General features: G+C 41.5%; 1 protein-coding gene across 3 annotated transcripts in view; it reads left to right on the forward strand.

Annotated features, from left to right (window-relative positions):
- Nucleotides 1–18,083, forward strand: part of grinaa (glutamate receptor, ionotropic, N-methyl D-aspartate-associated protein 1a (glutamate binding)) — a 92,641-nt gene that overhangs the window by 38,184 nt on the left and 36,374 nt on the right. The window contains exon 1 of one of the 3 annotated variants that reach the window (XM_072254247.1): nt 16,031–16,100. The exons of the other annotated variants lie outside the window; for them this stretch is intronic. The gene's annotated coding sequence lies outside the window, so the exon portion shown is untranslated. Of the gene's footprint in view, nt 1–16,030; nt 16,101–18,083 lie in introns of those variants that run through there. 3 annotated transcript variants of the gene reach the window in all.

An 18,083-nucleotide genomic window follows, 5' to 3' on the forward strand; every position in this document is an offset into this window, starting at 1 on the left:
ACGAAAGGTTCAAAAAGCTAGGTAATGATAGAGATCTAGAACATTATAAGGCTAGCAGGAAGGAGCTTAAGAAAAATTAGGAGAACCAGAAGGAGCCATGAGAAGACCTTGGCAGACAGGATTAAGGAAAACCCCAAGGCATTCTACAAGTATGTGAAGAGCAAGCGGATAAGACGTGAGAGAACAGGCCCAATCAAGTGTGACAATGGAAAAGACTGTACGGAACCGGAGGAGATAGCAGAGGTACTTAATGAGTACTTTGCTTCAGTATTCACTACGGAAGAGGATCTTGGCGATCGTAGGGATGACTTACAGCGGACTGAAAATGTTGAGCATGTAGGTATTAAGAGGATGTGCGGGAGCTTTTGGAATGCATCAAGTTGGATTAGTCACCGGGACCGGATGGGATGTACCCCGGGCTACTGTGGGAGGTGAGGGAGGAGATTGCTGAGCCTCTGGCAATGATCTTTGCATCATCAATGGGGACGGGAGAGGTTCCGGAGGATTGGAGGGTTGCAGATGTTGTTCCATTATTCAAGAAAGGGAGTAGAGATAGCCCAGGAAATTATAGACCAGTGAGTCTTACTTCAGTGGTTGGTAAGTTGATGGAGAAGATCATGAGAGGCAGGATTTATGAACATTTGGAGAGGCATAATATGATTAGGAATAGTCAGCATGGCTTTTTGAAAGGCTGGTCATGCCTTACGAGCCTGATGAATTTTTTGAGGATGTGACTAAACACATTGATGAGGGTAGAGCCATAGATGTAGTGTATATGGATTTCAGCAAGGCATTTGACAAGGTACCCCATGCAGGGCTTATTGAGAAAGTAAGGAGGCTTGGGATCCAAGGGGACATGGCTTTGTAAATCCAGAACTGGCTTGCCCACAGAAGGCACCGAGTGGTTGTAGATGGGTCATATTCTGCATAGAGCTCGGTCACCAGTGATGTGCCTCAGGGATCTGTTCTGGGACCCCTTCTCTTCATGATTTTTACAAATGACCTGGATGAAGAAGTGGGGGTGATAAAGTTTAAGGGAATGGGGGATTCTCAGATTCCTGTGAACAATGGATTAAGTACTGACTTTGTCTGTGACTGCAGTGTGTTTGAATAATGTTTCACAGCTGCCTTCTTTGGAGCAAGATAAGGGTTAAAGTTCGTCCAGATCCACCTAAGATGTCTCTGGGCTTTTCACACCTTTTGATTTTGACAAAAAGCAGTACCTGATGGAAATTAGACAGAACATTCCTTTTTATTTAAAGCATAAATTTGACGGATGTTCTTATCTTTGTAATTCAGTTGTGGCTCCAGCAAACGAGGTAGGACATTCCTTTTTTTAATCAAAGTGGCTGGAGTGTCGAACAAATTGATTGTACTTTTGTATCAATAGTCCACTGACTTGGCTGGAATGGTTATCAAACTGATTGTTCTTTTGTATCGGTGGTCTTATAACTTCTGACAATTCTGACATCAGGCAGTGAACTTGTAGAACTGCCGGGAAGATGAGAAAGATTTTCTCCCTGATGTTGGGTCCAAGTTCATTCGCCGGCTGAGCTCGAAGAAATAAACGGGTGAAAAGATAAGTAACGATCTTTTTGTGCTGTCGCTATTTGATCCAGAAAAGTTAAGTTTACAGAGGGATGAAATGACACAAATATTGAGGGTGTTGTGGATAGTGAGGAGAGCTGTCAGAGATTACAGCAGGACATTGATAGGATGCAAAACTGGGCTGAGAAGTGGCAGATGGAGTTCAACCCAGATAAGCGTGAGGTGGTTCATCTTGGTAGGTCAAATATGATGGCAGAATATAGTATTAATGGTAAAACTCTTGGCAGTGTGGGGGATCAGAGAGATCTTGGGGTCTGCGTCCATAGGACACTCAAAGCTGCTGCACAGGTTGACTCTGTGGTTAAGAAAGCATACGGTGCATTGGCCTTCATCAATGGTGGGATTGAGTTTAAGAGCCGAGAGGTAATGTTGCAGCTATATAGGACCCTGGTCAGACCCCACTTGGAATACTGTGCCCAGTTCTGTTCATCTCACTATAGAAAGGATATGGAAACCATAGAAAGGGTGCAGAGGAGATTTACAAGGAAGTTGCCTGGATTGGGGAGCGTGTCTGATGAGGATAGGTTGAGTGATCTCAGCCTTCTCGGAGCGACGGAGGATGAGAGGTGACCTGATAGAATTGTACAAGATGATGAGAGGCATTGATTGTGTGGATAGTCAGAGGCTTTTTCCCAGGGCTGAAATGGCTTGCGCGAGAGGACACAGTTTTTAAGGTGCTTGGAAGTAGGTACAGAGGAGATGTCAGTGGTAAGTTTTTTATGCAGAGAGTGATGAGTGTGTGGAATGGGCTGCCAGCAATGGTGGTGGAGGTGAATTTGATAGGGTCTTTTAAGAGACTTCTGGACAGGTACATGGAGCTCAGAAAGGCCAGTGATGTTGTGGGGATGGAACTGGATTCTCTGACGGTGGGGTCTGAAAAGAGGATGCTGTCCAATTTGCGTGCTACCTTGGACAATGTCTCCCATCCACTACTCCTGTTGGGCACAGGAGTACATTCAGCCAGAGACTCATTCCACCGAGATGCAACACTGAGCATCATAGGAAGTCATTCCTGCCTGTGGCCATCAAACTTTACAACTCCTCCCTTGGAGGGTCAGACACCCTGAGCCAATAGGCTGGTCCTGGACTTACTTCCTGGCATAATTAACATATTATTATTTAATTATTTATGGTTTTATATTGCTATATTTTTACTTTATTCTTAGTTGATGCAACTGTAACGAAACCCAGTTTTCCTTGGGATCAATAAAGTATGGCTATGACTATGAAAAATAGAGGGCTATGGGTAACCCTTGGTAATTTCTAAGGTAAGGATGTGTTTTCACAGGTTTTGAGCTGAAGGGCCTGTAATTGTGCTGTAGGTTTTCTATGTTTCTATATCCCTATTGTCAAGTTTTCTATGAGAGGGGAGGCCATTCATTTTATCGAGGTGAAACTGATTCTTGGAGTTTCTGCATTAGTTTCATTTTGCCCCTGCCCTCTCCTTTCCATTAACCTGTTCTTATGTTAACTTCCTCCTAGTTCTGCTAAAACCAACCTACCCTAGGGGTTCTTTAAGGTTGTCAAAGTCGATGGGGGTGGGGCATAGTGTTGATAAGTTCCCACAACCTATTAAATATCCCAACGTCATGTGTCTCAAAATAACCTCTGACGAGCAAGTCCAGCTCTTGGCCATCACGTGCAGCTTAGCTACTAAGCCCGGCGGAACTGTTTCTACTGACAGGAGAAGGGGCAAAGGCAGGTTACTGGTGCCTTCAAATCAGTTACTCTGGCAGATGGGGCTCGTCAGCCGTGCTTGGTAGCTCATCCAGCAGAAGAAGAACTGATTTCGAACCTCTGCTGTCTTGTGGCTATACCCACTCATTGGGAAAGTTTTGGGAATAAATCCTGAGGAAAAATTTGGACCTGGAGTCCCTATGGCAGTTGTATGTTGTGTACAATGCAGTACGTACTGGCAATTCCTGCGATGCCACTGGTGCCAACCTGTATCAGTCTCTGCTGTTTCTTTGGATTCATCAGCTGCATGGAGAGGGGGAGCCTGCTACATGGGAAACAGCCTGCTTTTCATATTGTATTGCCCTGGCTTGTGTATACATAGAGCGCTAAGATGCAACATCCATGTTCGACCCCAGCCACACAGGAGTAATTTATAATGGCCAGCACATCTTTGGAATGTAGGAGGAAATGGGAGCGTATGAAGAAAGACCAGCTGTTGCAGGAAATTTCACTGGGCCAGCTCCTGAGGTTTAAACCTGGGTTACTGGAGCGGTGTCATACCAGTGTTACGTGCTTGGTCATTGTTCAGTCTCATTCTTCGTACCAAAGTGGATAACTTTATTTCTCCACTAAATAACCATCAGAATAAAAGAGTAATCTGTCACTCATCGGACTTTGGTACCAGTCTAGCCGATGTTCTGCACTGTTGAATACTATGCTTATTAATATTTAACATACTTAAGTTTTACCAGTGAATTCTGAAAATTTAAAGATATTGCAGGAATAAGTTGCGTATGCGCTGGTCGCGCATGCAGCCTGGTACAGCCGTTCCGATCTATTCTTACTTTTTAATTTACGTTATTTTTTGTATTTTTTTCTCATGGTAATACGTCGAAGCTGCACCCTGTCTAACATGCTGGTAGAGAGAGTTTTATTTGGGTTTTTAGCGCTGGAAATAGTTACATCCAGACATGCGGGATAGAAGCAAGGTGGCTTTATGTATTCCAGGGACCAACTTTTTGCGCTAATGCCGGCCGATTTAGCGAGCAGAGCGGCGGACACCCCTGCTGAAATCTGGAGGGAAACACACAGAGGATGCAGAGTGGAATCACAAAGTTGAGGAGAGAGGACTGGGTGGAGACAACAAGAGACTTATGGAGAAGAGGAGTTCGGTGGGTAATAAAATGGACGAGTTCACAGTGCTAGCCAGGCGTCAGAGAACGTTTCGGGAGTGCAGTGTTATGTGCTTCACTGGAACAGGGCTGCACGAGGACATTCCCAATCAAAACTTCTCCATGGACGGTTTCCAGACCGTTCGGGCTGACTGGAAGTGCACTGAGAGTGGTAAGCGTAAAGGATTTGGATGCTTACTGTTCTGGTTAACAACAGATGGTGCAATCCAGGTCATATTACGATGGAGGAACGTGTTTGTAGACCGGATATTGAACTTTTTACTGTTGGACTTCAGCCACATTCCACTGAGATACAACACTGGGCGGCGCGGGAGGTCCTTCCTGCCTGTGGCCATCGAACGTGCAGCTCCTCCCTTGGAGGGTCAGACACCCTGAGCCAATAGACTGGTCCTGGACTTATTTTCCATCTGGCATAGTTTGCATTTGTTGTTTGATTGTTTGTGGTTTTTGTATTGCTATATTTACGATCTATTCTTGGTTGGTGCAGCTGTAACGAAACCCAATTTCCCTTGGGATTAATAAAGTCCTTCCCCCCCTTCCCCCCTTCCCCCCTTCCCCCCCTCCCCTCCCCATGAGCCATGAGAATTACTGAAAATTTGGTTAAGAGTAAAAGAAATAGGAGCAGGAGTAGGCCATCCGGCCCGTCAAGCCTGCCCCGCCATTCAATAAGATCATGGCTGGTCTGTCTGTAAACTCAGCTCCATCTACCTGCCTTTTCCCCATAACCCTTAATTCCCCTACTATGTAAAAATCTATCTAACTGTATCTTAAATATTTAGTGAAGAAGCCTCAACTGCTTCCCTGGGCAGAGAATTCCACAGATTCACTGCTCTCTGGGAAAAAGTTTCTCATCATCTCTGTCCTAAATCTTCTCCCCTGAATCTTGAGGCAATGTCCCCTAGTTCTAGTCTCACCTACCAATGGAAACAACTTTCCTACTTCTATCTTGTCTATCCCTTTCAAAATTTTGTATAAGATCCCTTCTCATTCTGAATTCCAGAGAGCACAGTCCCAGGCGACTCAGTCTCTCTTCATAGGTTTTTAAAAAATTGTTTTTTGTAATTAATTTTTTTATTGAATTTCATCATCAAACAAACATTTCTATAAGATGTATTTCAGATACTGTACAAATATATCATATAATATTTGTCGAAGATCTGCGCATAATATTTATCTCACGCAGACGAGAGAAGGAAAAGTTTTCTTCCTTCTCCCGTCTGCGTGAGATGTGGGACTTTCGAGAGACTTTGAGCTTTTTTACTGTGATCATGGCCTGTTCTTCATCAAGTTATGGTATTGTTGCACTGTTGTAACTATATGTTATAATTACGTGGTTTTTGTTAGTTTTTCAGTCTTGGTCTGTCCTGTGTTTCTGTGATATCACGCCGGAGGAATATTGTATTGTTTCTTAATGCATGCATTAGTAAATGGCAATAAAAGAGGACTGCGTGTCCTCATAATCTAATAATCTAATCTAATCTGAGGTATACACTTATAGAAAGGTGAGGAAAGAAAGAACAATCAAAAGAAGAAAACTATGTACAGAGTAGGGAGTGATTTTTTTTTTTACGACATACCCATTGACTTGTGAGAATAAAATCAGGCCTATGAGGTGTTATGTAGTGAAACCACTTTTCCCAGTATAAATAAAATTGTTCCAATTTATGATTAACAGATGCTGTTATCTTCTCCATTTTGTAAATGTCCATTGTAATTTCCATCCATGCGTTTAAAGTTGGGCTCTCCTGTGATAACCATTTCCTGGTAAGGGTCTTTTTACCAGCCACCAGCAGTACATTCATTAAATATTTATCTCTTTTCAACCATTCTTGAGGTATATACCCAAAATATATGGTCTTACTTTCTAAGGGTATTTCACATTTAAAGATGTCTTGTAGGGCATTGTGTATCCCACTCCAATAGTCTTTGATAACGGGGCATTCCCAGAAAATATGATAATGGTTTGCATTTTGATTTCCACAATTTCTCCAGCAAACAGGGAGGTTACTATCATAATGGGATTTCTGAGAGGGTGTAATAAAATATCTTATCAGGTTTTTCCACCCAAACTCATTCCATTTCTGTGAACTGGTACACATCCATTGATACCTCCATATTATTGTCCAGTCTTCCTCAGATATTATTATCCCTCCTTCCTTCTCCCATTTTGTTTTAATGTATGAAGTCGAATGTGTTTTAAGATTTGACAAACCCTTACACATGCTTGAAATGATTCTACTACTGTTGTCTGAATTATATGCTTTTCTAAATAGCTCTATCAGACATGTACTTGCCTTGGTTACATTTTTAACCGTTCTATTAACATACTGTCGCATTTGTAAATACCGGTAAAAGTCTTGTTTTTCTAATAAGTGTTTCTCTTCAAGCATTTCAAAACTGAACAGTGTTGTTCCTTTAGCTGTCCAGTCCTTAAATCTAGCATCCAGTTTATCTGGTTTAAAATCCCAGTCATGTGCACACCATTTAAGAATTGCAATGTCTCTCTCTAGTTTATATTCTTTTATAATGGTTTTCCATATTTTAAGAGTCCATTTCACCCACGGGTTATCAATAGTATTTATGTAACTTTGTAGGTTGTTATTGGCCAAAATTGCCTGTATGGGGATGGAAAGTATCCTCTCCTCAATGTTTTTCCATTGAGCGCCATATGATGGGTTGCACCAGCATATCACAGCTCTCAACTGTGCTGCAAAATAATAATCTCTAAGAGAAGGTAGGCCCTATCCCCCCCCTTTTCCTTGGCTAATTGCAAAGTTTTGAGACGAACCCTAGGCCTTTTACCTTGCCATATATAACTTGATAGCATCTTGTTCCATTCATTGAATTGATTTTGGTTAATCTCTGTTGGTAGGGTCTGAATGAGATACAGTAGTCTGGGCAGTATATTCATTTTAATAGATTCAATCCTTGAACTGAGACCAAGAAAAGGAATTGGGTTCCATCTTGTTATATCTTCCTTAATTTTTTTTATATATAGGCTGATAATTGCATTCTGATAATTTTGCCAAATCTGATGCCCAAATATTTGACGGACTCTGTTTGCCATGCCCAAGGATATCTACTTTCAATTTCTCTTGGTGGGCTATAGTTATATGAAAGTAGTTGGGTTTTATCGATGTTGATCTTGAATCCTGATAATTGGCTATATTGTTCAAAGGAATGCATCAATTTAGGTGAAGAGTATGTTGATTGCCCTAGATTGATCAAAATGTCAAAAGTGTAATAGGCCAATTTATGCTCTGTCCCCTTAGTAGTAATTCCCCTGATATCTTCATTTTGTCTGATGTATTGAGCTGATGGTTCCAGATATAATGCGAAGAGTAGCAGTGACCATGCACAACCTTGTCTCGTGCCCCTTTCTAGGGTAAAACTATTAGATAAATATCCATTGATTTTAATCCTGGCAGTAGGGTTGTCATATAGTGCCTGTATAGTTTTAATAATTGTGTCATGTAGACCAAATCTATGTAAAACTCTGTACAGAAAATAACAATTAACCAAATCAAATGCCTTTTCAGCGTCCACGCTTATCACTATTGCTTCAATTTTATTTTTTTTGTATATGATCCATAATGTGAAGTGTCCTTCATATATTGTCTTGTGTTTGGTGTTGTATAAAAGCTGTCTGAGCATTATGTATCAGTATGGGTAGAAACTCTTCTAATCGTTTGGCCATGATGGAGGTAAATATTCTATAATCCACATTAAGAACAGATATTGGTCTAAATGACCCACATTCCATTTTGTCCTTGCCTTCTTTCGGTATAGCTGAGATTATCGTCTCCTTCCAGCTGGGTGGCATTTGTGCCTTTCTTAGAGCCAGTTCAGTGTGGGGAGTAAAACAGGGATTAACTCATTTCTAAACTCCTTGTACCACTCTGCCATATATCCACCTGATCCTAGTGACTTGCTTAATTTAAGCCTACTGATGGTAGTTTTTAATTCAGCTTCAGTTATGTCAGCAGTCATCATTCTATTTTGTTCTTTGCTTAAAGTGGGTAACTCTAGAGAATTCAGGAAGGTGTCAGTCCCGGTTATGCTTCCCCCTGGAACTTTGGAATATAGAGTTTAGTAAAACATTTCAAAAGCTTCTTGAATTTCACTTAGCTTATTTTTTATTACTTTTGTTCTTGGATCCCTAATTCTATGAATTGTATTTTCTGCTATCTTTTGTTTTCAGTTTCCACGCCAGTATTTTCATAGATTTAGATCCACTTTCATAGTGTCTCTGTTTCAGAAACATTAAATTTTTTTGAATTTCTTGTGTAGTTAAACTATTAATTTCATTCCTAATTTTTAAAATTTCCTTGAGTGTATCCTGTGCCAAACTCAATTTGTGATTTTTTTTCGAGTTCCTTCAGCTTATTTTGTAATTCCTCTGATGTTCTATTCCTTTTTTTTTCTTATATGAAGATATTGCTATAATTTTCCCTCGTAAGGCAGCCTCCAGAGTATCCCAAGAATGGGAGGTGAAACCTCTCCATTATCATTGAATTCTAAGTAAACAGCAATTTCTTTTTTTAATTTGTTCCTTAAAATAGGGATCATTGAGTAGACTTGAATTTAGTTTCCAAATAGTATTTTTTGGTTGTAGGTCAAAATCAACAGATAAATATATAGGTGCATGGTCACTTACATCTATTGTCCCAATTCCACAGGTGATTATTTTGTCTTTATCTTTTCCAAATGTTATGAAATAGTCTATTCTTGTATATTCGATGTTGTCGTTTAAAGTTAAATTGGATAGATATATGGACAGGAAGGGAATGGAGGTTATGGACCGAGTGCAGGTCGGTGGGACTAGGTGAGAGTAGGAGTTCGGCATGGACTAGAAGGGCTGAGATGGCCTGTTTCCGTGCTGTAATTGTTATATGGTTATATAATATGGAATGAGGGGCAGAATAATCAGTGTAATCCCTTCTGTCAGGGAAAAGGTTCCTCCATATATCAATCAGACCAATATCCTGAAAAAGAGTGTTAACTTTCTTAGGTAAGGACTTTGTTTCATAAATTTTTCTATTGGAAAAGTCGAACTTTGGTTGTAATTGTAAATTTAAGTCTCCCCCACATATCAAGAGACCTTCTGTTTCTATTACCATAAAATTAGTAATTTTCTGGAAGAAACTAATATCACTTCCTTGGAGTGTGTATATATTCAATAAAGTAACTGGATTTCCGTCTATATTCCCCCTTACCAGAATATGTCTACCCTCCTTATCTCCCATTTCGAATACTTTTTCAAAATTCAGCTTGCTTGAGGTGAGAATAGCAACTCCTCTTCTGTGTCCTGATTTATATGAGGAGAAAAACAAATTAGTGAAAAGCATTCTCTTTAATTTTCCATGCTCATTATCACTTAAGTGAGTTTCCTGTAAATACACTACATGGGTTTGTTCTTTTTTCATTTTTGGTAGAATTTTACTGAGCTTGACTGGGTTCAACAGCCCACTGACATTAAAAGAAATGAATTTTACTTTGTCCTTTGCCACGTGTATTTATCTGTTAGTATATCATTGAAATTTGCAGAATATAACTTAATCAATCTACTCCCTGAACAAATAAGAGCCAAGAAACTCGAATAATTAAAAAAAAAGGTAATGAAGGTGTAATTCCAAGGCTGGGGTCTCTAGATGACCCTGGGTTGAGCTAGAAGAAATGTCTAGCCTTGGGGGATAGCCCTTCCTACTTGTGAGCTGAAGGCCCCTGCTGCAGTACCTGTAAAAGTAAGTAAAACAAAAAATCTATGTCCATTAACGCAGAAATGATTTCCCTGTGTATTCCTCCCATGTATATATTCTCATTTAGGTGGGGATAAAGGAGTGAATGAATGGATTAAAAAAAAATTGAGTAATATAAAATCCACATTATAATACGTATTTCTTGAGATAGGTATATCACTGTCTATTTTTTGCCTCCGTTTAATTTATCAACACTTTTAAAGTTAGCCAAACGTTACGGCTCTTCTGGAGGAGGTGAGGGCTGTCCTCGGAGAACTCACAGGCTCTCCCTAATATCCTTCTCTTGTCCTCTTCCCGTCCCCTGCTTTCTTGGTTCTCTTACCATTTCCCAAGTAGATCAGGATAACTGCTCAGCCAGACTTTCCCTTGGTTTGACCGCGCTAACGGGCAACCCTCTGTTCTTCATGTCTATAGTCGCCTCTTCCACCGTCTGATATAGTTGTATCCCTTCTTCGTAAAATACCCTCAGTTTAGCAGGGTAGGAGGTTTGGAATTTAATGTTTTCTTGCTTTAATAATCGTTTCGCTTCGAAATATTCCTTCCGTTTCTGTAGGATTGCCGGAGGGTAATCTTGATCGGAGTACATTAACTTCCCATTCCATAACACCCTCTTCTTATCCCAGGTCCTTTGTAGAATCTCTGCCTTGCTCTTGAATCGAAGGAATCTTAGTATTATTGAGCACGGCTTACTTTTTCTGTCTCCGGGAGGCCTCGGAACGAGCGAACGATGCACCCTCTCAATTTCAATCTTCATGGTCGGGGGAATCTCCAGCGCTTCCCGCAGCAGCTTTTCTACAAACTCCATCATCAACAATCCCTCCGCTCCTTCGGGAACATTATAAATCCTGATATTTTTCCGTCGCGATCTTCCCTCCTGGTCAAGCAATTTACTTTCCCGTTGATTTAATATTTTTATCGTCTTACTTAGTATCTGTTCCACTTTTTGCACGCAATCTTCCACCTTCTTAATTCAAGTCTCTGCCAACGCTATTTTCTGATTGACGTTGGCAAGCTCTGACTTTATATCATTGAGTTGCTGTTTTATATCTTTTTGGACTTCGCTTATCCTTTCCAGAATCTTTATCATATTTGCCGCTTCGCCTGAATGAGACCCAGCGTCAGACCTCGCGCACGTGTAGGAGAGCTGCTCGTTGTACCTCTCTCTTCCATAGGCTCCGCATTGATGCTGTTTTTTATCTCCATTCTTTTTCCCCATTCTTGCCCCCCTTATCAATTCAGATATTTTCAAAGGATCTTGTATTTGATGGATTAAAGAGGCAAAATATGCGTTTTCCCAGAGGAGCCATTGACTTAAGTTGCCATTCTGAGTGATGACATCACCGGAACCAGGTTATTTTTAAATTGGAGCAAGAGGCTGAGAGTGAAGGAGTAAAGCAATCTCGGAGAGAAGTCATTTTTTTTAAACACTGCTCGGGGAAAAGAAGTTAGACCGTGCAGGAGTGTGACGCAGAGCGCCAAAGGTTTAAAAAGGAATGGAATTTTCAGCGGTGTTTTTTAAATTGGAGCAAGAGGCTGAGAGTGAAGGAGTAAAGGAATCTCAAAGAGAAGTCTTTTTTAAACACTGCTTGGGGAAAAGAAGCTAGACTGTGCTGGCGCGTGACGTAAGAGTGCCAAAGGTTTAAAAAAAAAGACCACCATATAGAGTGACCAGCGGAGTGAGAGGGAGCAGAGTGGGATGGCTTTGGCTCAACAGGCTTCGGCGTGAACAGGCAGAGGTGAGGACAGGTTCTGGTAAGTTTTGTTTTGTTTGTTTAGAGCAGAGGGAATTTCAGGCAGGATGTTGGAATGCTCCTCTTGCAGGATGTGGGAAGTCAGGGAGACCTCTGGTGTTCCTGACAACAACACCTGCAAGAAGTGCATCCAGCTGCAGCTCCTAACAAACCGCGTTAGGGAACTGGAGCAGGAGCTGGATGACCTCCGGATCATTCAGGAGAATGAGGTGTTTATAGATAGTAGCTTTAGGGAGGTAGTTACACTAAAGGAGCAGCGCACAGGTAATTGGGTTACCGTCAGGTGAGGGAAGGGGAAAGGACGGGCAGGGTTCCCCTGTGGCCATTCCCCTCAACAACAAGTATACCGATTTGGATGCTGTTGGGCGGGATGACATACCTGGGACAAGCATTCACTGTTGCATGATGCGCCTGACTATTCCAGCATAGATCATTCTGGATTTTAATACCAAGGTACTTGATCGGTTTGGTTTCTTCAAGGGTGACACTCAGGATTTTATATGATGTTTTACATGGTTTCACATTTGGAAGGATTGAACTGCATGCTCCATTGTTGTGACCACTTGACCATATTATCAAATCTTTTGGGAGAGCACCTTCATCATCAGCTGACTTAATTGGCTGATATATCAAACAACCATCAGCAAAAAGTCTGGTGGTGCTTGTGACTTTTTCGTGGATGCCATTAATGTAAAGTAAAAACAAATGTGGGCCCAGCACTGTGCCCTGGGGTGTACCACTTAACACTGGACGCCATTTAGAACTTTTTCCATTCACGAACACACTTTGAAGACATTTTGTCAAGAAACTGGAAATCCACCTTTTAGTATTGAAGTGAACACCGTAGAAGTTGAGTTTCCTAAGTAATCTTTGGTGGAGAATAACATCAAATGCTTTGGAGAAGTCGAGCACTCCTAAACCATTGATGACATTGTTATCAAAATTCTTAGCCGGTCATTTATTGTCAGACTAAGCTGAGACTCGCATGATCTATGCTTCCTAAAAGCATGCTGGTTGTCAGCAAGAATATTGTGTCTGTTAAGGTACCTCATCAGATTGCTGTCAGTTATATGCTCGAAGAGTTTACAGCAGGTGCTTGTTAAAGAAATAGGATGATGATTTTGCTGGGTTGGTGGTTGAACCCTTCTTAAAGAGAGGAGTGATGTTTGTCTTTCTCCAGTCCAGGGGAAGATCACCTGAGCCGAGTGACTGCTGGAAGATAAAATGCAGAACAGGAGCTAGTTCTTCGACTGCGATCTTAAGGGCTTGATTCTGAATCTGGTCTGGTCCAATAGCTTTTGTCGTATTGATGTTGAGTAGTAACTTTTTGACACCCCCAATCTCAATTTCGGTAGGAGGCATATCAGTATACGGGCTGGGCAGTAGATCAGGAAAAGATGAAGGTTCCGTATCTTCCCGGGTAAAAACATTCTGCAATTGGTCTGCAAGAGCTTCTGCTTTCTCCTGGTCCTCAGTGATCAGACAGTTGTTCACCTTTAGCATCTGGACACCAGTGTTGTCTGTCAGTCTGGATTTCACATATCTCCAAAAATCCTTAGCATGTTCCTCCCCTCCCCCCCCCGAAGAATTGAAGAAACACGTGGTTTATAAGCATTCCTAAGGGTACGGTCGACTTGCTTTTGCACTCTGGTCAATTTGTCCCAATCCAGTCTTGTACCACTTTTTTTTGGCATGGATGTAAAATTTCTCTTTCTACAGAGATGTTTTAATTTCACTGAAAACCAAGGAGAACACATACGGCCCTTAATAAATTTATGAGGAACATGATTTGTAACAATATCATTTAGTGAGTTTCTCAGCCACACCCAGAAATATTCCATTATTTTTAAGCTTCAGGCAATTGTTAGACTGTTTTATTGTGTGGTTGTGATACCAGTTTTTGCACTACTTAATTTAATTACTTAATGTACAGGTATGTACTCGCTGTAATTCAGTTTTTTCCCTATATTTATCATTGTACTGCTGCTGCAAATTTAACAAATTTCATGACATATGCAGGTGATATTAAACATGATTCTGATTCAGATTTATGCTTGCTATCTTGTGTGCTTTGTGCTGTACGTGACATTCCATTTTAACATCTTGCGTAATCTTTAGACATAGAACTGGTGCAGCCATTTGTAGGAACAAGTAGAACAGAGCAGCATAGCACAGGCCCTTTGGCCCATCATGTTGTGACAACCATTTAACCTACTCCAAGATCAGTCTTCCCTCCCACATTGCTCTCCATTTTTCTTACATCATGAGCCAATAATCTTATAGATCTCTATTTGGTGCCCCCTCAGTGTCCACTGCACCATACCTATGTACAAGTCTCTTAAATATTCTCAATGTATCTGCCTCTACCACCACCATGGCAGTGTGTTCCATGCACATCACTATCTGTGTTTTTAAAAAAAACTATCTCTGACATACCCTCTGTACTTTCCTCCAATCACCTTAAATATTTTTGCCCTGGGAAAAGGGTGCTGGCTGCCCTCTTATCAATATCTCCTCAAAATTCCAAGTATATTTATTTTCAAAGTATGTGTATTATGTATAACCTTGAGATTCGTCTCCTTCAAGCAGTCACAAAGCAAAGAAACCTGATACAACCCACTTAAAAGAAAACTATCAAACGCTCATATGCAGAAAAAAACAAATCGTGCAAACAGTAAAAGTAAGAAAGTTACATTCACAATTGAAGTTCACAAAAGTGAGTCCACAGCCACAAAACCAGTCATGGCTACAGCCGATCTAGGAGCCTGTTAGTTGCAGGTGACAGCCGCACTTCAGGCCAGAAACGAATAAACCTCACAGAATAGTGAGCTGAAGCTGGCCCTTCCCTCACCTCTGGTCCTGGGCTTTTCCGGTTTGATAGCCAGCAGGACCCAGGTCCAAGAGCAAGGATCGACCTGGAGACAGAAGAAAACCCCCCCCGTATCAGACGTACATAAAATTAGAGAACACAGATTTAATGTGAGGCAAAAGATTAAAAAAGAACATGAATCATAGAGTAATAGAACAGTACAGCACAGAAACAGACCCTTAGGCCCATCTAGTCTGTGCTGAACTGTTTCTCTGCCTAGTCCCATAGCCCTCCATTTCCTTCCATCCACGTACTTATCCAAAGTTAAATGCTACAACTGAACCCGCATCCACCACTTCCGCTGGCAGCGCATTCCACATCATGTTCCACTTAAACATTGCACCTTTCACCCTTAACTCAGCAGCTCTAGTTCTGGTCTCACACAATTCTCTCTATGCCTTTTCTTCACCCAGGGAGTGATGAGTACCTAGAACATATTGCTGGAAGAAGTGATGGATGCACAGTTGCTGACAAGCTTTGAGTGTATGAGCATTTGAATCGCCTAGGTTTGGAGGACTCTGAGCCAAGATGGGACTAATATGAAACGATGCCCACCAATAGGATGTAGATGTATACAGAAAGGTGCTGGAAAAGAGCTAGTAACATCATGAAGGATCGTACCCATCCTTCTCATGGATGTTTGACCCACTCCCATTAGGTAGGAAGCTGCATAGTATGCACGCCAGGAACCACCAGACTCAAAAATGGTTACTGTCCCCAAGCAGTAAGGCTGGTCAACACCTCCACCACTAACCCACTCCTCCACACCCCAACCACCACTGCTTTATCATTTCCTGTCAGAATCACCTTGTATACAGACACTCCTGTGCCTAGAGTTTCTTTATAGGCTGTCTTGTGCATTTATTGTTAGTATTATTACTACTACGTTCTTTATCTCTTGTGTTTTTGTTTTGTGCTGCATCAGATCTGGAGTAACAATTATTTTGTTCTCCATTATGCTTATGTAAAGGAAATGACATTATACAATCTTGACTCGTAAATCTCTAGAATGAGCAATTACTGGCAAAGATATAATGTATCTTTCAGCAGCACATGGACTGAATTGGGTGATGTCATAGAGGTAGGGGTGGGAACTTTTATGACGAAGGTCTCAGCTTGTGTTTGAAGAGGATACTTGCTAATGGCTTAACTCATTTGGACAGCAGTTGGAAGGGAGCCTTCAATGGTGAAAGTTAGGGTAGGGCAGAAGGTTCTGGATGGGCAGAATCAGTTCTGCCATCAGGTAAGACCAGCCAGGAGCCAAAATGTTTCTGGAGAATGTGGGGATGATGCTACTGGTGAATAATAATGTAGGTGACAAGGATACAGTTAGAATTTGTGGGCGTGGGAATCTTTAGCATGTTAATTTTTCTAAATATTTCCCCCTTTCAGCTCAGTTTTTGGCTGAAAGTTTCTGAAGTTCAAACTGGAAGTCATGGTATTATGACTTGTTTTTGTGCTGATCCTATTTGTATTTAAACTAGGCCCTGCTTTTTAAGTTGCCAAATCAGCAGGTATTTAACATAGTATTACCCTCCCTCCCTTAAGGCTTCTGTTAGGGACTGGTTGGACTTTGAAACTATTCAGTGATTTTTTTTTTGGGATTGGTTTATTACTGTCACAAATAGCAAGGTACAGTCGTGCATACTGTTCATCAGATCAGATCATTACACAGTGCATTGAGGTAGAACAAGGTAAAACAATAACAGAATGCAGAATAAAGTTTAACAGCTACAGAGAAAGTGCAATGTAGGTAAACCAATAAAGTACAAGATCATAATCAGGCATATTGTGAGGTTGAAATCCCATCCATTAATCCAGGATGTGCCATTTAATAGTCTTTTTATGGTGGCATAGAAGCTGTCCTTGAGCCTGGTGATACATGCTTTCAAGCTTTTGGAACTTCTGCCCAGTGGGGGAGAAGAGAAGAGAGACTGTCCAGGTGGGTGGGGACTTTGCTTATGTAGGCTGCTTTATAGTAAGGCGACAAGAAGAAAGGCGAGTCCCACGGAGAGGAGTCTCATTTCCATGATGTGCTGAGCTGTGTCCACAACTCTCTGCAGTTTCTTGTTGTCACATGCGTCACATGCTGACTGGTTGCCATATCTAGCCGTGATGCATCCAGGAAGGAGGTTTGATTAAAAATTGGTGACGGTTGATGGGACTTTTGCCTCTTGAGGAAGTAGAGATGTTAATGATCTTTCTTGGCCATTGCAGATTTGATGTATGTGAGATGCATTGTGTTAATCACTGAATTTTATCTAATGCACCATAAAGCATCTTTGTATTGCAGCAGAGATCTGTATTGTTTACACATGACCCGTTATTCCATTGGTTTAATCCATTCACGTGACTCATTGAAATAGTAGACTGCAGTTTGGCATATTTGGATTCTACTTCACTTGGTTTCCATATACTCTGAGAGAGGAGGTACATTTCAAGTAGGTCATTACTTTTTTTACTTGATACAATGTTTATCTGCCCTGACTTTCCATTAATGTTTACTAAAGCACTTACCTGGGTGTTGCATTTAGCGTTCCTGGTGCAGCCACCTCTGTCAGCGAGACCTGAGGCAGATTGAAATATCACTTCTTTGAGCATCTTCGCTCTGTCTGTCGCACCAGGCAAGGTCTCCTGCTGGCTAGCTATTTTAATTCCACTTCCTATTCTCACACTGATATGTCTATCCACAGCCTCCTTTACTGCCAAATTGAGACTAGATGCAGATTAGAGGAACAGCTCCTTCTATTTCACCTTGGTAGGCTTCAAATTACCTGAACATCAATTGCTGTAACTTCTGTTACCTGTTCCCCTCTGTCTTGTTTTGCCTTATCCCACCAGCCCATCACTGCTCCTCTTTCCTCTACCTGCCCTCTTGACCTGCCCGTCACCCACAAATTCCTCCCTCCAGTTTCCCTCCTCACCTCCTTCCTTTTCTTCCATGGTCCACTGTCCTCTCCTGTCAGATTTCATCTTCAGCCCTTTGTCACTTCCCCCTGTCACCTCCCAGCTTCTTGCATCATTTTCTACTCTCTCCTGTCCTCACCTCACCTGGGTCTGCTTGTCACCCATCACTTCTTGCCCTGCCTTACTTCCACCTCTTTATATTGGCAATCTCCTCTTTCATTCCAGACCTGAGGCGAAATGTGATGGCCCATTTCCTTCCATAGATGCTGCCTGACTTGCTGAGTTCCTTCATAGTTTTGTCCATTGCTCCAGATTCTAG

The sequence above is a fragment of the Mobula birostris genome, chromosome 3, assembly GCF_030028105.1.
Source record: "Mobula birostris isolate sMobBir1 chromosome 3, sMobBir1.hap1, whole genome shotgun sequence".
NCBI classification, from domain to species: Eukaryota; Metazoa; Chordata; class Chondrichthyes; order Myliobatiformes; family Myliobatidae; genus Mobula; species Mobula birostris.